General features: G+C 36.7%; 1 long non-coding RNA gene across 1 annotated transcript in view; it reads left to right on the top strand.

Moving 5' to 3' along the window:
- Positions 1 to 1,192: 1,192 nt before the first annotated feature.
- LOC122685590 overlaps positions 1,193 to 11,760 on the top strand; it is a 402,095-nt gene continuing 391,527 nt past the window's right edge. Inside the window, exon 1 of the long non-coding RNA XR_006338454.1 lies at positions 1,193 to 1,388. This is a non-coding gene — a long non-coding RNA (uncharacterized LOC122685590). The remainder of the gene's footprint in view (positions 1,389 to 11,760) is intronic.

Below are 11,760 nucleotides of genomic sequence, written 5' to 3'. Positions count from 1 at the left end.
TTATCATTATGGAATGCACTTTATTATCTCTGATGACTTTCCTACTTTTAAGTCTGCTCTTTCTGAAATTAATATAGCTACTCTAACTTTCTTTTGGTTAGGGTTAAAATGGTGTATTTTTCTCTGTACCTTCAATTTTTATCTCTGTGTTTTTATATGTAAGATGGGTTTCTTGTAGGCAACATGCATTTGGGTCATATATTTTGATGCACTCTACAATTGAGGCATTTAGACAATAAATGTTCAAAATTATGATTGACATGTATTATTAATATCTAATATGCTTGCTGCTGTCATTGGCTTTGTTCTTTACTTCTATTTTTGTCATTCACTCACTTTCTGCCTCTGGTGATATTACCTGAGCATTTGAAAATGTTTGTGTATTTGACTGTGTCTTATCTTAGTTGTAGCATGTGGGATCTTTGATCTTCATTAGGGCATGTGCACTCTAGTTCTCAGAACAGAGATTGAAGCCCGGCCCCCTGCATTGGGAACTTGGAGTTTTAGGCACTGGACCACCAGGGAAGTCCCACTTGAACACTTTATATTTCATTTTTTTTAATATTTCATTATATTTCTTTTCTCTTCCTTAACCATATCAGTTATACTTTTACTTTCCTTAGTGGTCACCCTAGAGTTTGCAATATACATTTACAATTAATTTCAGTCCCCTTCCCAATAACACCATACTATTTGACAGGTAGGATGAGGACATTATAATTAAAAAATAATGCTAATTGCTTCCCCCTGTGCCTTGCAGCATGTGCCATCACTCACTTCAGTTTTATTTAACCATCCCAGGTGTGTGTATATGTATCATTGAATACATTGTTGCTTTATTTTGAACAAGCTGTTATCTGTTAGATCAATTAGGGAAAAGAAATATACTGGTGAGGTGTGGAGAGGGTAAGCATTCTACAGTCACATGATTAGACCTTAGTGTTTTAGGGCCTCTGGACTGTGAACTTTATAAGTGTTTCTCAGTTTTTTTCTTTCCCTTTAAGCAGGACAGGATGGTTAGAGTGGGCTGGAGTTGGCTCATTTTCCTTCACCAGGTCAATCAGGCTCTGGTTAACTAGCTTCTCCTGAGGGCAGACCTTATTAAGAAGAACAGAGTGCTCTGGTTTATCTCAAAATTGTTTCATTCCCGTTCCCACTGCCAGAAGCCAGAGAGGATTTTTCTCCAGTTTTGGCTGTGGAAAGCTGATGGAGATTCTGGGGGCAAATCTCACAATATTGTAGGGGGCCCGTATGAGTAGATCCCCCAAGATTTTTTAACTCCTAGAGTTGTCCACACTGGGTCTCCAGTGATTCTTCAGTTACAGTTCTGCACTTCCTCCTTTGACACTGGTTCCTGCCGTGGCTTCTGCTAGCAGCTCTCTGCTCAGGTAAGCCAGGACTTCCCTGTATTTGCCTGACACTCCAATCTTGGGGCAGCAACTTGCCCTGTGTCTTCCCTTTTCTTAGAAATCCAGGAAGAGTTTTTTGATTTTTAAGTTTTTTCAGCTTTCTGCTAGTTGTTAGGACTAAGAGGCAATTTCTAAGCACCTTACATGAAACACTGAAAACTGAAAGTTCCTGCTTCCATTTTTTAATGATTTTGTAGGCTCCAAGAAATCCTTGTATCATGTAGTCTTGTTTTATTCTTCTAAATAATTTACAGTTTTATCTGTCATATTTTGGCCTAAAAATCCTAGAAATGAAATAATTTATAATATTTAGAATCTATCTTTGTATGTAGCATGAGTTAAGGGTTTACTTCCTTTTTGTGTGTGTATCCAAGTATGCTAGAAAAAAATTACTGGGTGATCCATTCTTGACCATTTGATTTAAAGTATCATCTCCATAACATCAGCATCTTATATAGGGGTTCATTCATGTTCTGTTCTTTTGTCTATTGATGAAAAGGCTTTCAAACCCTGTGCTGAAATCATTATATTTCTATAATCAGTGTTAATATTTCATAAGAAAACTCCCAAATTTTCACACTTCTTCACGGTTGCTTGAGCATATTTTTTTTTATATTTTCCTACAATCATATGAAAAATCCATTGAAAAATATGAATTTGAATTTTTGGTAAATATTCAGTTAATTTGAATATTAATTTCAGAAGATTTGATCCTTTTTTATCATCACCCCTTTTTATCTAAGACCATGATGTAAAAGTTTTGTGACTTTCAATACTTCTAGTTTTCCCTCTAATGATCTATATATACTGAGTTATTTATGATGTAACCTCTATTGTTGCTAATGTTGAAGACATTATCTTTCGTTTTTAAATACTTTCGCTGTTTTTCCTTGGATACTTAATTAGATGTGATTTCTATATATTGACCTCACGGCTAATATGTAAATAATTGTGCACCTATTTTCCCCCTGGTAATTGTCTTAGATATATATTTCAACAATCTTATCACCTTAAATAAGACCATTTGCTTCTTTTCAGTCTTTACACATTCCATTATTATTATTTTCTTATTTTCTGTAATGTTAACTAGAAATACTGATAGCAGGCATGCTTGACTTCTTTCTGATTTTAATCAGAATGCTTTAAATGATGCATAATTACAAATGGTGCACATTATATGGATGTTGTAGATAAGATTTATTATATGAAGCAAGTTTCTTGCTAAAATATTAAATCATACACAGCTCTTGAATATTATAAGTGTTTTTACTAAGTATTGAAATGATTGTGTGTATATGTGCTCATATACATTTATATATGTTTATTATATAATTTGAATTTATATAATTGTCAAAATTTTGAAGAATCTCAAAGTTTTACCCTGTTTGCCTGTTGCTGATTCAGAGATGATGGCAGAAGACAAGATACCTTTGAGTTAGTGGCAAAGAGCTTTCTCAAGGCAGAGCAGGCAGTGTGAGCATCGACAGGTCTGTGCTGGTTTCCCTTGCTCCCAAGCCCCACACGGCGATGTGAGGGGGCTCACCATCCTGAGAACACACTGGGTTTGTGTCACAGTTTAAGAATGTAGCCTAGGAGCTCAGCAAGCTTAAATAAAAGAGCAAGCACTGTAGCAAGCCAAACAAACCAGTTCTTCTGCCACATATGGTAAGCAGTTGCAAAGTAGTCATGCTATAGTTGCCTTGACCTATTTACTTGCTTATGTGACTAGCTACAGAAATTCTTTACATTTGTAAATTTAATTGTATATAATAATGTAATATCGGATGTATTTTTGAACATACTGAGGGCTTTTGCAAAGTGCTACTCTGTAAGATGGGTTTCTAATTTCCCTTAATATTTTTCTTGTGTAGTATAGATAATAACTTAAATGAGCTTATTTACCTCATAAAAAGAATTAGATTGGACTTTCCATTTCCTAGAAAAATTTACAAAAAGCTAAAATGTATTCTTAAAACTTTGGTAGGAGTAATTAATTAGTTCTTTGGGAAAGATATATAACTGCTAATTAAATGTCTATGTGAGTTGTGTTTTTTCAGTAAATGTATTATATTTTAATAGAAATCATTATAAATAATGTTTAGTCAGAAATTTCATCCTGTTCTATGTTTTACAAGATTGTTCTGAAAGCATAATATATACATAAAGGTATAGAAAGAGGATGAATTTACAATGTTGGAAGTATTTTACAAGTTTAAAATACTTTGTTGAGCTGGACATTCTGACCAAAGTTTATATATTTTGTCTGTTTTTATTTAAATAATTATTTAGAGATTATTTCATGAGAACTTTCAATTGCTTAAGTAACAACAGCTTTACAGTTGGGGAATATGAAGTTTGCATTTACTGGAAATTGGAAGAAAAATGTCCTTTTAATTTTGACAGTTTGATATTTTACAAGTACCATTAATGCTATTCATGCAATATTATCTTTGTAAGAATGAGTTATATGCAACTATTGTCCTTGAGTATTCAGTTTCATCAGAATATCCTCTAGCTGTGCAACACATTTTGATGTTGTGGGTTTATACACTGGCTTAACTGAGCATAGTTAAAATTTTTAAAATCTGAGGTTCATTCTAATATCCTGGGATTTGACAGGACAATTTAAGAACACTCCAATAGAATATATAATGACCTATAAAATTTTTCCGTATTTCATTCTGATCCCAAAGGAGGGCAGTGCCAAAGAATGCCCAAATTACCTCACAATTGCACTCATCTAACAAGCTAGTAAAGTAATGCTCAAAATTCTCCAAGCCAGGCTTCAACAGTCTGCAAACCATGAACTTCTAGATATTCAAGCTGGTTTTAGAAAAGGCAGAGGAACCAGAGATCAAATTGCCAACATCTGTTGGATCATCGAAAAAGCAAGAGAGTTGCAGAAAGTATTTACTTCTGCTTTATCGACTATGCCAAAGCCTTTGACTGTGTGGACCACAATAAACTGTGAAAAATTCATAAAGAGATAGGAATACCAGAGCACCTGACATGCCTCTTGAGAAACCTGTATGCAGGTCAGGAAGCAACAGTTAGAACTGGACATGGAACAACAGACTGGTTCCAAATAAGAAAAGGAGTACATCCAGGCTGTATATTGTCACCCTGCTTATTTAACTTATATGCAGAGTACATCATGAAAAACACTGGGCTGGAAGAAGCACAAGCTGGAATCAAGATTGCCGGGAGAAATATCAATAACCTCAGATATGCAGATGACACCACCCTTAAGGCAGAAAGTGAAGAGGAACTAAAAAGCCTGTTGATGAAAGTGAAAGAGAAGGGTGAAAAACTTGGCTTAAAGCTCAACATTCAACAAAGATCATGGCATTTGATCCCATGACTTCATAGCAAACAGATGGGGAAACAGTGGAAAAAGTGTCAGACTTTATTTTGGGGGGCTCCAAAATCACTACAGATGGTGACTGCAGCCACGAAATTAAAAGATGCTTACTTCTTGGAAGGAAAGTTATGACCAACCTAGACAGCATATTAAAAAACAGAGACATTACTTTGCCAACAGAGGTCCATCTGGTCAAGGCTATGGTTTTTCCAGTAGTCATATATGGATGTGAGAGTTGGACTGTGAAGAAGGCTGAGCACTGAATAATTGATGCTTTTGAACTGTGGTGTTGGAGAAGACTCTTGACAGTCCCTTGGACTGCAAGGAGATCCAACCAGTCCATCCTAAAGAAAATCAGTCCTGAATATTCATTGGAAAGACTGAGGCTGAAGCTGAAATTCCAATACTTTGTCCATTTGATATGAAGAACTGACCCATTTGAAAAGACCCTGATGCTGGAAACGATTGAAGGCAGGAGGAGACGGGGACGACAGAGGATGAGATGGTTGGATGGCATCACCGACTCAATGGGCATGAGTTTGAGCAAATTCCGGGAGTTTGCTATGGACAGGAAGGCCTGGTGTGCTGCAGTCCATGGGGTCACAGAGAGTCGGAGAGAACTGAGTGACTGAACTGTACTGAACTCTTGTCCGTTTCATGTAGACGTTAACAATAGTAACTGCAACAGGACCTTGAAGTTTATTACAGATATCAGAAAAACAATGAGATTCCTAAGATAGCTCTAAATAGTTACTGAAGTATTTTCAAAATTATTAGGTTTCTTAGAGTTCTTACCAGTATAAGATGTATGGTAAACACCCCTGATGGTCATCCATGATGTTTGCTTTTTAAGGAAAAAGCTTTAGAAAGTTAGGGGTTTTTTCAACTCTTTACAGAGACATGAAAAAAAAAAAAAAATTGAAGGCAGGAGAGCCTTTTAGGAAGCTTGAGAATTACCCCAAGCTTGAGAATTGTCCCAGTGATAAGTAGATTGACTGATTTTTACACTTGGACATCACGAAATATACTGTGATTACACTCTGCATTCTCACTGCTTTCAGGGGATTTTCTATGAGTTACAGTGGTAAAAGTGAACCCTCTAGTTGTGCATTCAGATGTCTTAAGACTGTATGCTAATCTCTCTGTGATTCCTTTCCCAAAAGACCACTTGGTTGCAAATCCTGGTGTCTGTTTTGCCTGCAATACAGAGGAAGAAATAACATTTTGGGAGTATCTGGCCAGCTCAGGAGGGGAAGAGGAAAATTGAAGGAGGGGATGCAAACCAGGTCAGGAATAGTAAAGTGGACTATAAAGTCAACATTTAGTTGGATAAATGGCCCATGGCAGCTTCTCTAGTCAGGTAGAGTCTGATCTGGTCTTGTCCCAGATTACCCTTCTCCTTTGAGTCACCACAGAACTCCAAAACTTTATGTACCAGGCCTGCAAGTCTGCTTCTCCAGAGTGCTTTTAAAAAGTGTGCTTTAAATTCACAACTGTATTGCCTCACTGTAAGTTAGATTTTCTTATGAATGGTTTCTAATTTTCTGTGTCTAAGACATGAATTTTATCTTTTCCTTTAAATTGCTGAGACTTATTGGTCTAATGCATGGTCAGGTTTTATAATGTTTCATGTATCCTAGTAGAGAAGATGTATTCTGTAATTCTTGGGTACAATGATTTTATGTAGCCACCAGAACAAACTATGAACTGTGTGGTGCCAATCTACACTTTTTTTCCTGTTTTTTGTTAGCTTTATCTTTAATTATTTAGGGAATAAATATCAGTATGGTTTTCTCTGAGAATATCTTACATTTTCTTCATATAATTTGCAGCTAAGTAAACCTATATGCATTTGTGATTTTATATATTATATACCAAATAAATTGAGCTGCTTTTCCTCTATTTTTTATATTTTGAATGTCATGTATAATATAGTGAATCTATTTCTTAAAATATTGGAGTGGAGAGTTTACTACTCTGCCTATTTAATAGTGTTTTCATGTGAACTATTTTTCTTCTTGGTCCAATTTTTTAAATTTAACTTTTCATAAATTAATAAAGTTCATCTAGATTATTGAATTCATTGGCATATTTTTTGCATTTTTATTTTAAAAGAATACTTATCAGAGATATTGCTTGACAATAATTCATTCATACTATATTTATTGAACCCCTAGCATATGAAAGAACAAGTTTATGCCTTTATGAAACTTATGTTCTGTTGGTAATAATGGATGGTGATGGAAGTAGACAATAAAGATGATATGATGAGTGGTTTTGGAAACATTGTATGCAAGATGGTGGAGGAAAAGAAACTGCAGCAGAGAAGGGCATTTAGTGGTTTTGTTGTTTAACAGAGGATATTCAGAAAAGCCTCCTTGGTAAGATATACTTGTCAAAAGCCTTCAGAAAGTGATGGAGGGAGCCATCTAATTATCTGGACAATAAGCCTATCTGACTGGGAAGCACTGGGTGCAAAGGATCGAGAATGAGGAGTGTTTTGTACACTCATGGAGCCGTAAGGAGGGCAGTATAGCTGAGTAATGAAGTTAATAAAAGGAGCGCAGTTGGAAGATGAGGTCAGAGATAATCAGGGGCCAGGCTTGAGGGCTGCTTATACTGTTGTAAAGCCTTGACTCAAAATAGCTCTGGTCTGGATGATATATTTTATTTACTCTAGCTGCACTAGTTTCCCAGGGCTGCTATAACAAATTACTGTAATCTGGGTATCTTAAAACAACAAAAGTCCTTCTTCAGTGGTTCAGGAGGCCAGCGTATGAAATCAGGATGTCAGTAGCTTGGTTCCTTCCGGAGCCTCTGAGGAAGAAACCATCCCATGCCTCTTTTAGCTTTTGATGGTCTCTGGACATCCTTGGTGTCCCGTGCCTCTTCCAGGGTCTGGTACCTCTGGGTGTTCTTCAGTGTGGAAACAGAACTCTGATCTCTGCTAAGCGAGCTTCTTCGCTGTATGAGTCTCTGCGTGTCCTCCTCTAATCTTAAAAGAACACAGGCCTTGGATCTACAGCCCACCCTTTTTCAGTATGGGGCTCCCCTAGAGGGTCAGTGGTGAAGAATCCACCTGCCAAGGAGGAGATGTGGGTTCCATCCCTGGGTCAGGAAGATCCCTTGAGAAGGATGTGATGACCCACTCCAGTATTCTTGCCTGGGAAATCCCATGGACAGAGGGGCCTGATGAGCTATAGTTCATGGGGTCACAAAGAGTGGGACACTATTTAGCAACTAAACAACAACTACTAATTCAGTATGACCGCCTTTTAAATAATTACCTCGGTAAGGACTTTATTTCCAAATAAGATCACATTTTACATTTAGAAGAGAGGGGACTATTCAACCCACTACACTAGCCAAAGATGAATCAATATCAGTTTTCTTCCCTGTGTCCAATCCCGTTTGCAGGAAACATCTACCATTGCTTATTGTGAGGGGTATTTCAACCAGCGGCTTCTGAGTTGCTCTTGGACCGGTCTGATTTTAGGGAATTCAACCATGTTATTTTCTGGAAGAGTTTCTTGTTGAAGGTCAAGCACCAATCCAGCCCCCACAAACCGCAGCAGACACAGGTCCCATTCTTATCATATTCTGCTCTTTAATAGCACTGGGGCTCAAAGGTTTCTGTATCTGAGCCAGCATTCATCCAGAGGAGGGGGCTGATCTCTCCTTTTCAAAAGCACCCCCACTCTGTACATGGTAAGGAGAAAAGAGGGACAGGAATGCACAATGTCCAGGCAGCTTCCTGCAAAGTAATCCTCTTTCCTGATTTCCTCTACCGGTCACCCCATCATATGACTTTAGGTAAGCTGAAGGATGAGGTATAACTTTCCAGTACCCTTTTAGTAAATTCTCACAAAGGACCCAGCAACTTTTAGAATGGTCTGATCTCTTTACACCCTTTACTTTAAGCTCAATGGCCCTCAGTTAAAACCGAGACAGCTGAAAAAGTTTTATTTAGCATTCTGATAAGAAGAACTAAAAAATGTAGCAAAGATGTGCTCTTGTCCATCATTTTTGTATACCCAGTTTAGGGATCTTCAAGTTTATGAGCGTGATGTATCCCCAGTCCTAATATAAAATAGCAGCCACATAAATACAAAATGTCATATTCAAATTCCAGGATTTATAAGCATCCAAGTGTCTTATTGTGCTCAGCTTAATTAATGGGGCCAGAAATGAACACATACCACATTGTGAGGAATAAGAATGTTATAATAGAAATTGGAACAAATTATGTTGGTTATGAACACTTAAAGCTGTGAATGTTATCCTAGTTGTCTGAAAATAGCAGTGAGGCCATTTTGAAGACCATGAGTCAAAGAACCAGGTGCTTACCCAAAGACTAACAGAAGTAAAAATGAACGATTGACTAATAATTGCAAATAACTTAAATCTTGTGTCTTAATCATTGGATGTATACAAATTAACTGTTAAATGTTCTAAAATATACAAAAATACAAAGAAAATTTATCAGATAAGCATTAACATTTAAGATTTTGATAGATATTGTTTCACATTCACATATTTAATTGTTAAGGGAAATATTTTATAAAGTTAACTTCTACATCAGTGTATTTATACCATATATGCTGCTTGCTATCTATTTTGTTATATGTTTCAGTTCAGTTCAGTTCAGTCGCTCAATCGTGTCTGACTCTTTGCGGCCCCATGAATCGCAGCACGCCAGGCCTCCCTAACCATCACCAACTCCTGGAGTCTATTCAAACTCATGTCCATCGAGTCAGTGATGCTATCCAACCATCTCATCCTCTGTCATCCCCTTCTCCTCCTGCCCCCAATCCCTCCCAGCATCAGGGTGTTTTCAAATGAGTCAGCTCTTCGCATCAGGTGGGCAAAGTATTGGAGTTTCAGCTTCAGCATCAGTCCTTCCAATGAACACCCAGGACTGATCTCCTTTAGGATGGACTGGTTGGATCCCCTTGCAGTCCAAGGGACTCTCAAGAGTCTTCTCCAACACCACAGTTCAAAAGCATTAATTCTTCAGCACTCAACTTTCTTTATAGTCCAACTCTCACATCCATACATGACTACTGGAAAAACCATAGTCTTGACTAGATGAGCCTTTGTTGGCAAAGTAATGTCTCTGCTTTTTAACATGCTGTCTAGGTTGGTTATAATTTTTCTTCCAAGGAGTAAGCGTCTTTTCATTTCATGGCTGCAGTCACCATCTGCAGTGATTTTGGAACCCAAGAAAATAAAGTCTGCCACTGTTTCCACTGTTTCCCCATCTATTTGCCTTGAAGTGATGTTACCAGATGCCATGATCTTAGTTTTCTGAATGTTGAGCTTAAAGACAACTTTTTCACTTAATTCAAAAATGTACAAATGTAGAATACTATAATGAGCAACATCATTTGTATATGCATGGTGCATCTACTCTCTTCCTATTATTTTTCATTTTTGTTCCTAGAGTACTGTTAAGAAAACTTAAAATTACTATCATTTTACCTGTAAATACTTCAGTGTACAGTTCTAATACTGAGGATTTGGAAATTCAACTTTGATACCATAATTGTGCCTTACAAAATTAACAATAATCTCCCAGTATTAATTAATAAGATGTTTGCTCTTTTCTCAGTTGCCTCAAATATTTATTTTTATGGCTCTCTTCTTCAAATCAATATCCATATGACTGACACATTGAATTGGTTGGTATGTCTGATACATCAGTTTAAACCTTTTACAGGTTTGCCTTCCTTTATTTTTTCATCATTTTTTTTTTTTTTTTGTAGAAAAGTAAATAGATTTTGGACCATATAATTTTCCATATTCTGGATATGACCAGTTTCATCGTCATGTTGTCATTTGGCATGCTTCTCTCCCTACTGAATTTCCTGTAAACTGCTACTTAGATCCTCAGTTTTTATTAGATACAGGTTTAATTTTTTACTGACGAGAATAATTTTTATCCAGTGCGCTATGTTCTTCCTGTTGTGTTGCATGAGATGAAAGACAGTGTCTGACTTAACCACAGTTATATCACTTCCAGTGACTGCCAGGAACTTAAATAATTGTAATATACTTTTCTTTCCTTTAGAAAAATATATTCCCTGATTTTAGTCATTGGGGACCTAAAATGTGCTTCACGGAATTTTACAAGTTATAGTATAAATGGCATCTAATAATGATAATAATGTTATTATTAAAGATATACATTATAAACAGAGAACTCGACAGAGGAATTTTGTGGGGCTTGTCTTCCTTGAGTAATTATCTACTCTGGGTCCCACTCGAGTTAAGATACAAAAAAATCTCAGATCTGGTAGCAGTCCTTCTGAATTAAGGTCTGCATGGGAGGTGTAACATAACCTGGGAATGATTCAAAATATCTGCGCTTATCATTGCTCAATTAACTTTTAAACAAGTATGTTTGAATTAAACTTTCCCTAAGGGGAAGTAGTGATTTAGAATGCAGTTAAATGATCATTAAATACTTACAGCATCTACAGTTATGAATGCTCACCTATAAAAGATGTTGAGGAGTTTCTATACTTACTTAGCAATTATACTGGCTTCTTCAATATTTGCTCTTCAGAACTCTCTTCTGTGTGTGGTAGGTTCCAGAGCAGAGGTGGTTGGTACCTTCTATGCTACTGAGCCCTCCATGGCTAAGAAAGCTTCATAGTCTTAAGGTGAAATATCAACAGTTATTATTTCGTAACCCTAACTTGAAAAGAAATGAAATCTTCCTGTTCTGAAAGCATATTCAAACTGTTACTTCCCAGTTCCATGGAATGTCATTAATTTCTGAACTAGATGATAAAGTAGTTCAGCAACATGTGACATTTCTGTAAGATCAAAGAGTACAACGTAAGTAGCTCAACGTTTTGCTCGTATTCTATTCTGTGTAAGTTATGGACCTTCATATCTAACTGGGCTGAGCAGCAAGGAAGCCTGCGCCTCCCAGACTAGCGCTGTCTCTCATTCTGCTCTGCTTCTCTTATTCCTCTCATTCTT

Source organism: Cervus elaphus, chromosome 28 (assembly GCF_910594005.1).
Source record: "Cervus elaphus chromosome 28, mCerEla1.1, whole genome shotgun sequence".
Lineage (NCBI taxonomy): Eukaryota > Metazoa > Chordata > Mammalia > Artiodactyla > Cervidae > Cervus > Cervus elaphus.
Note: the sequence above shows the minus strand (reverse complement) of the source record. Positions and strands in the feature narration are given on the sequence as shown.